The 17,063-nt window shown below is 38.3% G+C and overlaps 1 long non-coding RNA gene across 4 annotated transcripts; it reads left to right on the forward strand.

The window, feature by feature from the left end:
* Positions 1–1,662: 1,662 nt before the first annotated feature.
* Positions 1,663–5,498, forward strand: LOC120494789 (uncharacterized). 4 transcript variants are annotated; one of them, XR_016146679.1, is made up of 4 exons: positions 1,663–2,407; positions 3,017–3,087; positions 3,318–3,684; positions 5,192–5,491. It is a non-coding gene; the product is annotated as an uncharacterized LOC120494789 (long non-coding RNA). The 4 variants fall into 4 exon arrangements; XR_016146678.1 differs by having other exon boundaries at positions 1,670–2,407; positions 3,612–3,684; positions 5,192–5,482; XR_016146680.1 differs by having other exon boundaries at positions 1,663–2,564; positions 3,017–3,684; positions 5,192–5,498.
* Positions 5,499–17,063: the final 11,565 nt, after the last annotated feature.

The raw sequence follows: 17,063 nt of genomic DNA on the forward strand, positions 1-17,063 counted from the left end.
GATATTTAGCATGCCAAATATCTCACGGGCGTCGGCGACTTGTCGGTGATTCTCTCAGTTCGCGTCTTTGTTCATTCACACTGCGTGATTGTCACTCGCGTGAACGAGCGCCGATTTGCCTGTGATTTCGGGCATTTGTCGGCGATTTCTCAAAACCTGTCGGCGAGCCAAAATCGTGGCTAAAATCATGCAGTCTGAACTCGGCATTAGTTGCATATAAGCCAGTAGGTGGCGACAAGTGACTGTCTTTATGAGTGAACAATTTAATTGAACTGATTAGTGCCAAAACATTGATTAACTCAGATATGCAGATATGTAGGTCTGAGAAATCCAGCCATAATGCTGAAGTGGCCCACAGCAAAAATGAGTTCGACACCCCTGCTCTTGAACATTCCCCTTCACTGCTTTCAAGTCTCTTTTAAAAACCTGTTTTCTTTCACGAGTTCACACTTACATATAATTTTGAGTGAGTAAGATTCAATGCGTATTTGGCGTGCTGTCCGGAGGGAGGGCTCCGTGCTCGGAATTCTGCCCGAACCCAGAGTACTCCCCCCGTATGCAAGTGATTTTTTAGAAAGAGGAGTGTGCAGGACTAGGAGTGTGGAGAAGGGGTGGAGGAGGGATGCTGCAAACTGCCAATGGATCGAGGTAAGACTGCTGAGTCTATATATACCCTCTTATCATTGGTTGCTGATTGCTGATTGCCGTCCACTCGTGTTAATTATCTGAACGTGCTCCTCCCGAACTTAGTTATTAACAAAACTTCATTTAGTACTGTAGCCTATGTTGATTTTTTTTCTTCAATTGTTTTTTCTTATTTATATAGAAGTCTGATACTGTTTTATACCCAGCAAACATGCCAATGCGGGCCCACTGTGGGTAAGTGTGGGTTTTCTGTGGGACAGTGTGGGCAAGGGCAAACCCTTTGGGGCCCCATGTGGGCTTGCTGAGGGCAAGCCCACAGTGGGCTTTCCCACAGAAACCCCTCAAGGGCCCCTAGTGGGTTAGCCCATGTGGGGCCCATAGCAGTTTTGCCCATTTGGGCCCCCATGAGGGTTTACTGTGGGCAACCCACTGTGGGTTTGCCCACAGAAAACCCACATGGGCTCGCAGTGGGTTAGCCCATGCGGGGCCCATAGCAGATTTGCCCATTTGGGCACCCATGAGGGTTTACTGTGGGCAACCCACTGTGGGTTTGCCCACAGAAAACCCACACGGGCTCGCAGTGGGTTAGCCCATGCGGGGCCCATAGCAGATTTGCCCATTTGGGCACCCATGAGGGTTTACTGTGGGCAACCCACTGTGGGTTTGCCCACAGAAAACCCACACGGGCTCGCAGTGGGTTAGCCCATGCGGGGCCCATAGCAGTTTTGCCCATTTGGGCCCCCATGAGGGTTTACTGTGGGCAACCCACTGTGGGTTTGCCCACAGAAAACCCACACAGGCCCCCAGTGGGTTAGCCCATACGGGGCCCACAGCTGTTTTTCACTATGGGGCCCCCATGAGGGTTTACTGTTGGCAACCCACTGTGGGTTTGCCCACAGAAAACCCACATGGGGCCCCAGGCAGTTAGCCCATGCAAAGTTAAGTTGTTTAACAGTCAAATGTTTTAACATTAGAAGGTTTAATATTAGAAGCTTAATCAAACTATGTGCATTTAAAAACAAATTTTTGACTTATAAGGAATTATAAAAAAATATAGATGTAACTATATATTGTAATGCGGTAGGTCTTAATGAGTCTTTATAAATATATTTATAGAATTGTAATATTGCTCATAAATAAGTAGAAATGGTGCTATAATTCATTATAAGTATGGACTGCACAGAAAGTGTTACCATATTTATTAAATAAAATTAACTTATTTGTCACAATAAAAACAATACAATGGTTTACAGATATGTTTTGGTATTCATCAGTGATGGATATTTATCATAATATTATATTATTTATACTATTGATATATAACAAATATTATTGATACTAATAAATGGGCCTACATCACTGATGTAACGACTGAGCCCAATCAGACACAAACGAAACTGCGACGTCACTGGACGTAATTTCATTACCAACTTTCATTTATATAAAGCATTTTAGTGCTTTCATATTCTAATGAAAAAAATAATATTACATTGGTCATAGAACTACATAATGATTTTTAAATTCATGATATAAAATGAATGATATTTTAAATTGTTACATGTTATAATTCTAGATGTTTAAATGCTGCGTGCCTTTTGAATTGATATGATTTCAACGCGCGTGCGCGTGCGAGTCGCATTCAAAGTTGTCCGATTCAAAGACAGGAGCGCACGCGAGCAGATGGAAACCATGGAAACGAGGAAACCTCTTCAACTGACAAACAGCAAAAAATAGCGTCTCCCTGTTTTTCCACTGCTTTCAGGTAAGTTTGGTTAACAAAATCACACAAATAATACATACAAACGTTCCTGACACCTTTCTTACGTATAATTGATACGCTTCTGTTGAATATTTACTTTGTAGAAAAGGTTTTGAGTCTTCGAAAAAGTCCGTTAGCATCTCAACTGTTTTCAGAATAGGTAACGTTAAACGTTAAGTTAAGTTAACGTTAGCTCTTGTTTTACATAAGTTTGGGGTTTTAACCACATCTTTGTGTTGATTACAGTTTTTGTTTTGCTGGTAATTTGTCAATGGGTTATTGGAAATTAGCTAATTGCTAGCTAACGTTAGCCTGAAAGAATTCACACTGTAACGTACTGTTGATCAGTGACGTCACTTACAAAGATTGATAATAAAAGTGATTTCAGAAGGGACAGAAAAAAAACTCCACAACAAAGGAGGAATTATTGTTTCATGATAATAATTTCATATGCATTTCTTGCACAATATATTACGTTAAGATTTTATATATATTCTTTTTCTCTTTTCTGCATTGCATCTCTAGCTTGATTCCTTGTAATAAACCCTTTGTTCTATTGCAAATCCTATGTAACATTGTTGGCTCTGTGACACATTGCATGTTATTTTCTAGTCTAGAAAATCATCATGATGTCCTGCTACAGCCCTGTCCCAAGACAACCTCCACGGCTATGAACTCGACTAGTAAGCAAAACTTCAATCATACTGTTCAAAAGTTTGGGGTCTGTAGGATTTATGCTTTTTAATGAAGTCTCACACTCATTAACCTCAGTTTTTTTTAAGTGATATTGTCCTTGAGAAGCCTGTAGGCTAAATAATAGCTGGCAAAATAATATAATGTTATAATGGTCATAAGTTATAATAATTAAACTATTATGATAACAGGATATCATGGTCATTGGTATATTCTCTAGGTGTGTTTTTAATTATGTTGGCCAATGAGACACCATACTGTCCAGCGCTAAGGTATTTATTTATTTTCATGTAATTTTTTTTAATGATAAATACTAAAGTTCTTTTAACTTTTTAATGCTGAATTCAGGGGGTCGACAACTTTAGGCACGCAAGTTATTTTTCACAGATATCTGGCCAGTTTACTCATGGCTCATATTCTTAGCCTTTAAATGTTTGAATTTAAATCCACAATGCAATATCAGGGGGTAAAGATATCATTAGAGTTTCTAAAGTTACTATGCTCTTGTTACCAGATGAGATATCATTTGAGCCTGTGATTCTTCAGGACCAGATCTTGATGCCATCCACACCCAGTACATGACAAAGGTGAGTTTCACAATAGCTGCCACTACCACAAACCAAGAGACCGAACACAACAGGCCTTCATCCATAAGAACTCACCCATACGTTGGTATAGTAACCAAAACCCGGTATTAAACATTAAACGGGCCCTGGGGCCAAATTAAAGGAAAACTCCGGTCAATTTTAACATTGAGCTATTTTTTTTTGTACATTTGGAGTGCTGTCAGTACAGACAAAAATTGGTGTTGCCTACACTGTGTTATCATCTTTTTAAAATTTGCACCCTGCTGACTTCAATGGGGCATGGTCTAAACCTGCTTTTAGCCTCTTAACATCCTTGATTTGTCATTACGAGTGTACATCCATGTGAGTGGTGTTATTAAGAGTGACCACGGTCAATCTGACTGCAGTAGATATGAAAGATATTAATAAAAATGATGTTAATTCAGCCAGCGCACATACCTCTATTTGCTTCCTGTTTTCTGTCGATGCCCACAGTAGTCGATCTCACACGTGAGTTCATTTATATCGTCTCAAACCTACCACTGTGTGGTGTTCTGAGAATATCAGCTCAAATGAATAGTTCATCTGAATCAGATGTTGAACACACAGAGGTTTGAGATGATATTCACTTATGATCGCGCGCGTGAACTCGACAATCGACTACTGTGGGCTTCGCCCGAAAACAGGAAGCAAATAGAGGTATGTGCGCTGGCTGAATTAACATCATTTTTATTAATATCTTTCATATCTATTAACCGTGGTCACTCTTAATAACACCACTCACATAGCTGTGCACTTGTAATGACAAATCATTACGAGTACAAAAAAAATAATTACAAGCTTTTTTTAAGGAAGACCGCAGTATCGATAAGCCCAGGTGTTATCAGTTCTGTCTTGCAAATTCTGTGAGGATTAGGAGGGGTATTTTAAACAGTCTTCATACAACATGTTATTCAGGCTGGTGGTTGTTTGTAATTTTAAATTTAAATTTTAATAAGTAGGGAGAAAATAAAAACCTTTATTGAACATTTATTAAACGCATGTTAATGTTTTCTAAATGATTAGTTAATCATTAACTAAACAATTGTAAATTATTTATAACTGAATCTACAAAACATACAATAATTAACATCACTTAAACATTTATGAAATGCATAATCATGTTTCATAAAAAATAAGTTAATCATTTACTGATCACTTGTAAATGACTTGTAACAGAATTAACAAAACATACATAAAATGTTAGTATATCAATTGCTAATCATTTATGAATGTTTTGTAAAAGCTTAGTTCATCATTAACCAACCAAAATGACTTACAACTAAATGTTATTATAAACCGCAGCTCTCTCATTGACCTATTCAGTCATTCTCTTAGTTGAGCATTTATAAATAGCACCTGGAACAATCAGAAGACGTTTCCTCATTCAAAGTGCAGGTTGAAAACTTTCTTAGGTTGAAATGGCTCAACAGTACAACCCTTATTTTGTTTTTAACATTTGTATTTCAATTGATCCTTTCTCACTTAGATGCTGTGACAAAAAGCAGTCAAGCCACTGCATGTGATGTGGAAGCCTCTATGAAGACATGGCTCCGTAATCCCTGGGACAGAGATGGGGACGGCAAGGAAGGGCCAGAACTGCAGAAATACCAACTGTTGCCCCTGGGGGGATTGATTTTTAATTTTCAATCCCCTGTTTTCTGTGGTTATTGCCGTTTTAAACTGTATTATCATTAATTATAATTATTATTAAATATAAATAAATTATTTGGGGAAAAAAACATGACCCTCGATTTATTGCTGCTAACAAGTGCAATTGTACTGCATATAGTAATATGGGTGTACCTACTCTGTGTGCTGAAACTTTGCAACTGCACCCACAGTGTGGCCACATCCAGCCTTCTATAATTTGTGTGGGCCAGCCCAAAGTCAGCCCACACTTTGGGCTGGCCCACGGTAAGTAGAGTGGGCCCCGATTGGAGCCAGTTGTGGGCCCACAGCAAACCCTTATAGGGGCCCATTTGGGGCCATTGCAGGCAGCCCACTGTGGGCCCACAACTGGCCCCAATGGGGGCCCACTCTACTTACCGTGGGCCTGCCCATAGTCAGCCCACACTTTTGGGCTGTCCCACTGGGGCCCCACCTGGGTCCCGAAGTGTGGGGCCCACACGTGCCCCGCATTTCACGCCGGTATCTGGGCCCACAGTGGGCAGCCCACAATGGCCCCCACATGGGCCCCTATAAGGGTTTGTCGTGGGCCCACAACTGGCCCCAATGGGGTCCACTCTACTTACTGTGGGCCTGCCCACAGTCAGCCCACACTTGTGGGCTGTCCCACTGGGGCCCCACCTGGGTCCTGAAGTGTGGGGCCCACACGTGCCCCGCATTTCACGCCGGTATCTGGGCCCACAGTGGGCTGCCCGCAATGGCCCCACATCGGCCCCTATAAGGGTTTACCGTGGGCCCACAACTGGCCCCAATGGGGTCCACTCTACTTACTGTGGGCCTGCCCACAGTCAGCCCACACTTGTGGGCTGTCCCACTGGGGCCCCACCTGGGTCCCGAAGTGTGGGGCCCACACGTGCCCCGCATTTCACGCCGGTATCTGGGCCCACAGTGGGCTGCCCGCAAGGGCCCCATTCGGGCCCCAAAGAAGCTTGTTTGCTGGGTACTCTTAGCTATGATGCTCTTATTTTTTTGTTTTATTTGTTATGCATGTTATCTTTTTTTTTAAATTTTGTTCTGTAAAGCACTTTGGTCAGCCTAGTGTCTGGTGTAAATGTGCTAAAATAAAGCTTGAACTATAAATGGAGATTCTCATTAATTTACTCAAATTATGTAGTAAGTTTATCTTGTTAGGGTTTTTTAAAACAATTTTTTTCCCCAAGCAACTTTTACTGTCTGGACAGTGTGCATACAGTTTATGCGTGTGTTTGATTAGTCATCCTGTCAGGATGGATTTGTGCAGCATGTGATCAGCGGGGCATAAACAGACAAGTTTGCTTGTATTTTCCTGTCGTCTTACCACTGACTAATGTCTTTGTTTGGGAGGTCATGAAATCCTGATCCAACAGAGGTCCTGTCACCTTTAGTAAAACTCATGTGCTCTTTATGAGGCCTGTAATGCAAGAGCTGACCTCCAGGCCCTGAAAGCAGTTGATGCTATCAAGATTGCCGTTGTGTTATTCCAGGACACTCCGGAGTCACATCAGAGTGTCATACGACTAAGATACAGTGCTGTAGGATGAAAGTATAGGCTACAATCTTGCTCTCTCAGACACAAATATAGTCAGATGCATACAAGTGTGCATTTGATGTAATTTAGGCCTCAAGCTGCCCCTATCCATGTATCTTCTGATAATTCTTCAGGAGGCGACAAAAGCTCTCCCGTTTTTTCTCTTGCATCGTGTCTCACGTCTGAGTGTCTCCCAAGTGGACAGCAGGCCCCTTGGTCCCTTAGTTCCCTCAGTCAAAAACTGCTGTCTGTGCACACAAGCTTTTGAGTGTGAGTACATGAGGGTGTGCATGTTTTTTTTAAGGTTATGAATGGGACACATCTGGCAAAATCTATTAGCTCCATTTTCTGAATTTTTGTCCTACTGTATCAGAGGAAGATAGTTTAGTGATATTTCTAGTTATTTTAGGTGTGGCATTTTGCTAACCTAAATGTATGAACTTGTTAAAATATGCTAATTTCAATAGAATGGTAATGATACCGTAAAAAGGTGGACCATTGATCACCTACCAATTTGAATACACCATTGATCACCTACAAATTTAATTTCATTGTACAATAAAATTAAGCTCTGACAAGAAGCTTTGTTCAAGAATTGTGTTTTTGGATCATTTCAATTAAGTAAATAAGTAAACAAGCAGGAAAATATTTTTTTTGAATGTTTCAGACTACTCCAGAAGCTACATTTTTTTGTGATTTTGTTTTACTTAGGCCTATATATATATATATATATATATATATATATATATATATATATATATATATATATATATATATATATATATATATATAAATAATGGTTAAGTTTAGGTATGGTGTAGGGTATGGTTTAGACCACTAGGGGGCGCCTTCTGCCCAAATATATCTGCGTCTCATTTCACGTTAAAGGGTGCCATGTGCGTTGGATATTTAAGCGTCCTATATGGCGCTTTAGGATGAGAACGGGCTCGTCGAACACACCACTTCCACCTACTTAATCAAAGATTCGGTTGGCACCACGTGTCATGAGTTTTGAGAAAGCTTTTGAACAGGTTCGCTGGTCTGCAATTAGAAATGAGCGAAGAATCTGGAGTAAAAAGATCGAATGTGACTGACGAAGCGAGAAGTAAGTTGTAAAATCCATGTAAAAGACCTAACTCACATACCGGTAGGCTACCTTTACCTATTATTTTACCGTCTGTGTGGAGTATCTTGAGCACAATTGTAAATAAGTGTTTAGTCCGTGAATGTTTTGTTTATGTTGGTGGTTGTTGTTGTTGTTGGTTTTGTCGGTTGTCATCAAAGTCGTGGATGTGGGTGTCCTGTATAAAGCTACCGGTGCCATTAGTCAGACCTGATTATTTATTCGGTGTCAGTGTCGAATAAAGTAACATGGCCAAGTCCCCCATGTAAAAATGTATTATTCTTTTTAGACTATCCTTAAGTTTACTAAAGTAGGCTACACAATCTTTCTTACTTCATCCACGCATAACGTTAGTCACTATCCGCTGATGAGAATCTATTTTTTGTTATAACATTTGCCTGTCCGATCAAACAATGAGTCAAAAAACAGATGTCATCCATGTTACTTTCCTCAAGAATTTAAATGTCAGCTTTACTTGATTGATTTTGCACTTTTATCTAAATACAAAACATAACTTAGCTTCTACATTACCACCGCAATTAGTCAATTATGCTAAGGATAATCGTTGTGCTTACATTTGTCATTACCATTAACAACCTTGAGCTCAACACCCATTAGGTAGGCTATCTGATGCCTTGTTGTTGACTAATCAACATGCTGCAATTCTAATCAACACGCTGACTTGTCGACCCAGCCTTGTAATTGTACTGCTTAGGCTAGAGTAATGATGAAAAAAACAATTATCCATTTTCAAGCATGTACACTGTCACACTGTGGGTTTACAACTTAAAAATAGGAAGGAAAGAGTGTCAGTTTGCATGGAACGGGGTCCTGAGCATGACTATGTAATTGGTTGGGCGTTTGTGTGGATGCAGAAGTGTGCTTTACTCATCTCATCTCATCTCATTTGCACACAAACAGATTCTGTATTTTTCAAGCATGTAACTTCAAAGAGTCGTTCACTTTTAAAAAAAAACGTTTGCAGATAACTTACTCCCATGTCATCCAAGATATCCATGTCATTCTTTCTTCAGTCGAAAAGAAAGATTTTTTTAAAGATTTTTTGAGGAAAACATTCCAGGATTTTTCTCCATATAATGGACTTCAATGGGAACCAAATGGTCCAAGGTCCAAAAGACAGTTTCAGTGCAAACTGCAAACTGTTGAAAGGGCTTTAAACGATTCCAGACGATGAATAAGGTTCTTATCAAGCGAAATCATCAGTCATTTGAAAAAAAAAGTTTGTTTTATAAGCTCAAATGCTTGCCTTGCTCTGTGTGACTCGTTCATCAAAATGAACAAATCTTTTTCTGAGTCAATTTTCATTCGTTGAATGAACCAAATGACTCGCAATAAGATTTGTTCATTTTGATGAACGATTTCGAACAGGAGAGTCACAAACGTGCATCACAGAACAGAGCAAAGCGACCATTTGAGCTTATAAAACTTAAACTTTTTTTTTAAATGAGTGATTGTTTCACTTGATAAGACCCTTATTCATCGTCTGGAATTGTTTAAAGCCCTTTAAACAGTTTGCAGTTTGCACTGATACTGTCTTTTGGACCTTGAACCATTTGGTGCCCAGTAAAGTGCATTATATGGAGAAAAATCCTGGAATGTTTTCATCAAAAACCTTCATTTCTTTTCGACTGAAGAAAGAATGACATGAATATCTTGGATGACATGGGGGTGAGTAAATTATCAGCTAAAGTTTTTTTTTTTTTTTTAAGTGAACTACTCTTTTAAAGATATATATATATATATATTTAAATGCTCAATCACTTCCAGCACTTACGCTGACTGAAGCGCCTGCACCCTCAGATCACTTGGAGGTAAAACATGGTTTATAAGAGGCAAAAAAATTTATATATATAAATACTCTTTTCTCACACAAACCGCTCGTTTCGTGTCTTACGTGTGTACTTGCATTTAGAGTCATTAAATCATGTTTAGTTTGGACTACTGTGCATGCTCTTTGAGGTGGTGACCATAGACTTGCATTATATGACTAACAGACAAGAACGGTTCGACCTAAAAACATCACAATTGATGGGTCTTATCAAGCGAAATCATCAGTCATTTGAAAAAAAAAGTTTGTTTTATAAGCTCAAATGCTTGCCTTTGAAACTACAGCGGGAACAAAGACACCTACATCTTGGATGCCCTTGAGGTCAGCTAAAACATACCAAAAAATAATTTTAAAGTGAACTATGCCTTTAACACACTAACTTTGATAGTCTTAGTTTATTCATTTGTGCATTTCCCACATATTGCGTGATCATTTCACATAATTTTTGTATGACTACTTGCATCTAGGCAAAGACGGAGTTGAAAACAGCTTGAGTTTTAATTTTAACTTCAGAATGGGTTCTGTTGCCCTACTCCAAATAATAATTTGGAAATTCTGACTTGTTGAATTACAAACTTGTTTGGTTAGTAGGCTTTTAGCTTGTTAGTATGACGTTGCTTTGTTTGTGGTGAATCTTCTGACAGTGTTGGTATTTTGAAAATGTGTTCTTGTTTGTGGAATCCTTGATGTTCTTTGTTTTGAAATGTATCTCGGAGTCTGCACACAGTCACCTACGTAGAGGATTGAGCTTGCAACCTTTGTGCTTGCACCACAGAGTTGCACCAGCTCAACCTCATTTTCTTTCCTTTATGTACTTATTATAAGGACAGTTCTCCTGAGGTTAAAAGGATTTGCTCAAGGACTTTTGCGATTTAAAAGAGCTTTTTTCCCCCTGTGTCATCCATGACTGGGATTGGACTTGCAACCTTTCCATTGTGTCGAGGTGTTCTCTGGAGGACAGGTGTTTAGGTGGAGCATTGAGTTAAAGACATCTCACTAAACATGAGCTGAGTAACATGAGATGTGCATGTGTTGAAGTATTGTAAGGGCTTGTGTCAAAAGGATAAGGTGAATAAGGAAAAGCTTTGTAGAATGACCTGCTATTTTCCATACAATTAAATTGATTCACAAAAAAGGCAGCGGTAGTCCATACTGTATGTTTGATGTGCTATTCCAAGTAATCTGTAAATGCAATAGGTTTGTGCGAATAATAGACTGAAATGATTTGTACAGTCAGTTGAAATGAAAACATTAAGTTCTAAACGTAACGTTTTCAAGTCAGTTTAGCACCATACAATCTTGTTCGAATAAGAAACCTAATACAATGGTTTCAAATCAAAATGAATTATTAAAAAAAGTAAAGGGTATACAAAAAATATCTTGAAGCTCCATGTTTGAAAAAGGAGTTTTTGGCCCACAACAATGCTAATATCAGTCTTTTCATGCAGAGAAATTGTATGACTTTAGAAGGCCTGGAAAATAGGAACTAAATTGTAAGAATGTCTTTTGGATGGGTTTTTTATGGTACTTTTTGGAGCTCGATAGTGCCAATCAAATGGAGAATAAGAAAAAAAGGCATTTTGCAAAATATGTTCTTTAGTTTTCCATTGAAGAAAGAACGTTTGAAAGGACTTGAAGGAATTGTTCATATTTGGAAGAAGTATTTTATTATTTTCGGTCTTTATTTTTTTTCAGATACTCAAACAAATATTGCGTAAAACAATCTATTTTTATTACTCTAAAGTTGCCATGAGAGAAAGTGTTTTTAAAGTGTTTGCCATGAGAGTTTTTAAGTTCAATGCAATGCATTCTGGTATCCCGTTATTCAAGAGACCTCAATTAGGTATCTTGAATCCCCTTAATTATTTTTGTGACAGCTTTTTTTGTTTTGTTGTTGGTAGCATGCCTACGTTGTCTTAACATGCTGTCTTCATAGGTTTGGGAATGGAACAAGTGCAAATATTATCTCAGCTAAATGTTGATGTGCAGATTTCAGTGGCGGCTGGTGAAAATTATAGTAGGGGGGGCTGAATACGAGGGGGGTTTGGGGGTTCTCCCCCAGAAAATTTTGAATTTAGTAGATGTGATTTCCTGCATTCTGGTGCATTTTAGGCCTTAGGCCATGCCCTTACCTATACCAATAAAATAACTTAAACCAGTCAATACCAATGGTCAAATAATACAATAATAATAATAACAGTTTGACAGTTAATGATAATGAACAAGTTGCATGTTTATTATGCTCTGTGTGCTGACAGAAAAAGTGCAAACGCATAATATTGATAAATTATAATATAGGTAATACAAAAAATAATAGGTAATACAACAATCTAGTTTAATCAATCCCCAGCTGTAGACTATATATTTTTGACAATTGGATAATGGATAACAATGTGTTGATGCTAGAGAAAGAGAGAGAGAAAAGGCTCTGAAAAAGAGGGTGGGACAACGTTCTTGATTGTAACACCCAAGTATGAGAAGAAAGTTGATTTTAACTAGTATGAAACACAGTAATCTAGCTCAGAACTTAAAAACATCAAAAACAAAGCAAACACACAGGTATTAATATTCCTATAACTATTTTAATATCAAATGTGTGTGAAACAGTGTTTATGTGTGTGTGAGTAAGTGAGTGACAGAGACAGACAGATCAATTCCCACGACTAACTTTACATTATTTCCACTCGACGTCACTGGCGCTGCCATTCTGCTCTCATCTGAGGTAAAAAAAATGTCCCGTGGTGCGCGTGCACGGTGCACTCCCCTAATCTGATACTGTGGGCGATATTTTCAGCGCCCCCAAACCATAAAATTTGACGGCGCTGATTGGCGAAATATAAACTTTTTTGCATAGCAACCGGGGAACCATTGGCTTAAATTCCAGCACTGTGGGGCTGAGCGAACTGGCGCCCTGAGAAGACAGCCTATTGGCTATACTACTACACCAACATGATAAAAGTAACGAAAGTGAATGCAAATATCATTCTGGTGAGTTCAAAACACTTTTCAAAGTAAAACCATTATTAGCATATAATTAACACAGATTATTTTTCAAAATAATAAATTATAATATATATTAAAAAAACAGACAAACAGGTCGGAGGGAGGGCGGCGCCCCAGCGCCCTCTATGGGCGAGCCGCCCCTGGCAGATTTGTATAACTCTAAAATCCCTCATAACAATCTTTTAATGTTGAATTTCCATTGTGGATTCATCCGCTTAATGTTTTTTTTTTAACTCTATTTAACATGCTGTCAAGGCCATAATGTACATCGCTATCTGTGGGAGTCAACACTCAAAGATGAAGGTTTTTTTTTTGTTTTTTTTGGACATTTTTTGCTCTATCACCCACAGGACAGTGGGCAGATTATGCCTTGCCTCCAGGACTCACCTGACCTCCTGACCAACTGTGTGTGTTTGAATAGAAGAATCTCGCTTGTCCTCTTGTTTAAACTCTCTCACTCCTTCACTCGCTCTGTTTTCAATGGACGTGTTAACACTGTTGTGGGAGGTTGTTGTAATTAGCACTCACAAAGCATTGGAGCGTGTTTGCAAACACGCACATAAGCACATTCATAAATATCCCACAGTCTCTGATGAACAGGGGAGTGACAGTGACTGGACTGTGAGCACCTGGTTCACAAGAACATTTTCCAGTGAATCTCACATTTGTGCTACAGTTTTAATTTCAATGATTTTTTTTAATGAATCTGTTTAGTATGTTCACCAAATAGATTGTCCAGATTTGTTCATAGTTAGTTAAATAACCCTTCTGTAAGAAGCTGACGACAAATCAATTTTTTAAAACGTTTTTATTTTTTATGTGCCTGTCAAAAAGAAATAATAAGAAACTGATTTTTTTACATAACATAAAGGTTTCCAAATTTTGATTCATTCCAACTTGACCAGTATGCAACTACCTAGCGACACCCCGGAATACCCTAGCAACAACATTAAAAATGTGCTAAAAACCACTCTGAATATAGCAACACTCTAGCATTTCTGATGTAAGTTTGCAGGCACTCACATTTTCTTGTATCCAATTCCTTTGTTAAACATTCAACAGGAGATTTTGAGATTCTGACAGTGAACATTCTTGATCTGCTTTTGTGAGGTGACAAGCTAAAAGCAAGATCAAATTTGTGTTGTTGCCTTGGAGACCCGTGTGTAAACTCCACAGTCTTTAATCTGTAGCTTTCATTCAAAAGACAAACCCGCAAAGAGCCCAAAGATGTTTAAAGGCTTTATTCTCCCGTTCAAGGTACACGGCTCTCAGCTCTTTCGTTGCATCTCAGGTTTTCATGACGGGGGAAGAGAGAGAAGAGAAACAAAAGTGCTCTGCTTTTGTAAGGGTGACCAGATCAATATGGCAGGCAAACCCATTTCTCTTTGAAGACAGTGTAGCGATGGAACTGGAGGAAGGTTAGGGTTGTATGTATTAATGCAAGTGTAACACTCTGTCTGGAGTGAGCTGAGGGAGGAAGAGAGAGAGAGAGAGAGAGAGGTGTGACAGATTGGACTGCTGTCCCAGCTGCTGACAGATCTCTGGATCCACTGGCCATCTGAAATTCAAATTGGCTTACTTTTGAGAACCTGCAAGTCTCCTTGAGTAGAGTAAATCCTTTTCAGCCAATCAGGTGTGAGGGGAGGGGCTATGACACCAATTGTGGTGTTTCCTAAGGCCATCAACATTGCTGTTGCTCATACTTAGGGTTGAGGATTTGCAAGTAATTATTTTATTGTTACTATTTTATCTAAATACATTAAAAATGAAACGATAAAAGGTAAAATCAATCATTTTAAATGCTTAAATTTTACCATGACAACCTTATTACTTATAAAAAATTAGATGAAATGATTCGAGAAGTTTGGCAGAAACATCTGTTATTTCGCCAGAGATTGAGTTTATATTTTGATGATTTTTGACAAAAAATGTTTATAAAAATAAACGTATGGACAAATAGAAAATGTCCATGCCGAGTTTGTCTTTAAATGAGTGTTGGATGATAGCAAAGATAATCAGAAAATTTTAAAATATATATTAAATGCAAAAATATGGGAAATGAATGAGCATTATCAATTCAATATCTGATATTTGCGATATTCAATAAAATAAGCTATCAACTGCATGCATATAACCAATATGTCTCCTTTTACTCTGAAAATCTGTATTAGTGACTCTTATGTGAACAAACTATGTGTCTGAATATGTCCTAATATTGAAGGTGCTACCTGTCTTGCCATATCTAATATCATAGACTTTGAGGTGACCACTATACATTACAAACACACACAACACACTGACAACTTCATTTATAAAACACTCAGAATACCTTAGGAACTGCATAAGGCTTAAAAGAGAAGAATATTTCATGAGCTTAAAAGAATAGTTCACCCAAAAATGAAATTTCTGTAATTTTCTCAACATCAAGTTGTTCCAAACCCATACGCCTTTCTTTTTTCTGCTGAACGCAAAAGACATTTTGAAGAATGTCAGTAGCTTAACAGTTTCTGGTTCCCATTGACTTCCATAGTATGTTTTCCCATAGTATTGTCAATGGGGTAATTCGACCGTTTGATTACTCATTCTTCAAAATATCAACTTTTGCGTTCTGCAGAAGAAAGAAAGGCATAAGAAAGATATTCAGAAATGGTTGGAACAACTTTAATAAGTATCTCATTGCATGTTTTTTGAAGAGGGATGGAAACCGGGCACCACCCATTGCATCATGTTGATGGTAAATGAGATCAGACCAGCCCACAGAAGAGATGAGCACATACAGTATAGCCTGTTTAGTGCTGTCTGTTTGAATCAACTTGGTATTTGTGACTGATTAAAAAAGAATAGTGAGCTGTGTTCTGTAATGCACCACATCCAGTTTCTAATAGATCCGCGTGGTCTAAAAATCAAGACTGTTTGACTTTGAAATGTCAGGTCTTGTAAAAACCTACCAGACGGCTGGGTAATAAAATGCATTCTTAAATTATCTTTACCAGGGCAACTTTTGTAAAATAATGAGTTTGGGAACCACAGAGCACTTTCAAATGACTTTGTTACCTTTATCCAGGTTTCTAAAATCAGTTCTTATTCTTACGGCGCATTGTAGCAAACTTTTCTTTGAAGCTGTTCTGTGCACACTGCACAGCAAGACTATGACTGTGATTTGTTCAGATAACAGATGCCAAAAGGCAATAATAAGCACCCAAGGCCTGTTATTACCCAGAATGCCAGAGCACAGGGCTTAGAAGACGCATAACGTCTGCCTAAAAGTGGTCATATAATGCCATTTTCTTTCAATTTAATTTAATTCTTTAGGGTCTAAATGAAAAGTTTGTGATATACTGTACTTTATACAAAATACTCATTAGGATTGTAAGTAAACACTAATTTAACCTGGTCAAAAACAAGTCTGTTTTCAGCACGCCCTTTCAGTGCATATGCCTTTAAATGATAATGAGCTTTGCTGACTCCGCCCCTTTGTTCTTTGTTCAGGCGTTTTGACTGTTTTGACCCAGCGCACGTGGAGTGTTGCCTTGACAACAGTTGAGGGTATATTTTGGAGAGAGAATGGCAGAGGGAGTCTCTGAGGACACATCTGTGCAACTGTATCAGTTTGAACCGTAGTCGCACCTGGAACAAGATGACAGCCGCAAAGAAGTTCAACAATTAAGGCTCGAACAGGACGTTTCTGAATGGTTGGTTAACGTAATGTCACTTTGATCTATCTTTGTGTACTGGCAGCCAGGGTAGAGTAACTACCCTGAGAAGTACGAACGCTATATGTTTACTAGGGCTGCAACTAACGATTATTTTGATAATCGATTAATCGGACGATTATTTTTTCGATTAATCGATTAATCGGATAAAAAATTTATTTCATTTTTTTGTTTATTATAACTAAATAAAACCCTAAAAACCACACTCTTTTGTGTGTTAAACAATCTTCTTAATACAGACAACTTCATTATATAGAAAAACAACAAATAAAAAAAATATTTATGACCATAACCTATGACAAAAATGCTTTTGTAAACTAGATTAGTGGATAAATCAGAAAAACTTAGCCTAGAAAAATCACAAGTGCACAATAATTTTATAAAATCTGAAAATTTAGTGAAAAAAACATTCCTTAGTGGGGAAAAAATAAGAGACAATAAGTGTAGCACTATCTCTGGTAAAACGTTACACATTGC

Source organism: Pimephales promelas, chromosome 15 (assembly GCF_988280905.1).
Source record: "Pimephales promelas chromosome 15, fPimPro1.hap1.1, whole genome shotgun sequence".
Taxonomy (NCBI): Eukaryota; Metazoa; Chordata; class Actinopteri; order Cypriniformes; family Leuciscidae; genus Pimephales; species Pimephales promelas.